Source organism: Cyprinus carpio, chromosome B21 (assembly GCF_018340385.1).
Source record: "Cyprinus carpio isolate SPL01 chromosome B21, ASM1834038v1, whole genome shotgun sequence".
Lineage (NCBI taxonomy): Eukaryota > Metazoa > Chordata > Actinopteri > Cypriniformes > Cyprinidae > Cyprinus > Cyprinus carpio.
In genome coordinates, this window is record NC_056617.1 from 2,785,780 (window position 1) to 2,786,941 (window position 1,162).

Sequence of the window (1,162 nt, forward strand, 5' to 3'; positions counted from 1 at the left end):
AACATCTGAAAACACTTCAACATCCTGCTCTTGGATTGAAATGAAAATGTGTCATCGTTTACTCACATCTTTTCCTTCCTTTCTTTCTTTTCGTGTAATGAAAGTGTCTCCACAATGACCAAACAATCTCTAGAAAATGTCATAACAGTCTATAAGATTCATGTACTATATTTCACGTTTTCCTTTGTGTGAGGAACAGACAAATCTGTGAGTTATGACATTTCAATTCTTTAAAGTTTAATAGCTAGATCTATTTTTCATGGTCTGTGGCGCAATGCAATGCTACTTATGTTTTTGGCTTGGATAAAGCGTCTTATGACAGTAAATAAAATCTGGGGATTTTGTTTATAAGGCTTGAGGTGAAAAAATAATAAACCATGTGATTTCAATAGCACTCAATGGTGCTCATGTACCCCCAGGACTACTGGATCTCGTGTAGTTGGAAAATTTAGTTTGTGATCATCTTCCTGCTGGTATCAGAGCAATTAAATGGCATCATTATGGTATGGATGAGATGTTCTGGGTTTCCCATTTTTATCCGGGGGACTCGTTCAGATCAGATTTACAGGTATGATGAACTTTCCTCCAGGAACTGGAGCGCCGCCACACTTTAATTTGAGATGTTATTTTTGATGTTTCTTTTATTTTGATTTTCTCTTTTCCTTCACGGAAAGACACCTGATATGTTTTTTTTTTTTTTTTAAAGGCAAGACCCGTTTGGTGGGACCATGTAGTAGATTACAGGTAGAGTGACATGGGAAAAACCCTTGGGATTTTAACACACATTTTATCAAAACTCAAGAAATAGAAGCAATGGGCATTTAGAAGTTGGCACTGAATTAAACTAGAAAAGACATACTAAAAAAAATAATAATACATAACGTAAAAAAAAACAATATATTACAATTTTTGTTATATATTTGTTAATATATGGGGTTAGGGTTAGGGTTAGATATATATATACATATCACTTTACACATTTGACCTGACCTGATCTGTTTTTTTTTTTGTTTTTTTTTATGGCATGAAGTCATTTCCAGATCTAATGTTATGTTGTAATCTTCGGTTTTACCAGCATCCAGTGCAGCCAATCAGTTTGAGAAACTAAACGAGAGGTTTTGGTGTCCGATTCTTAGAGATGTGATGAGAGTAAAAAAGGAAG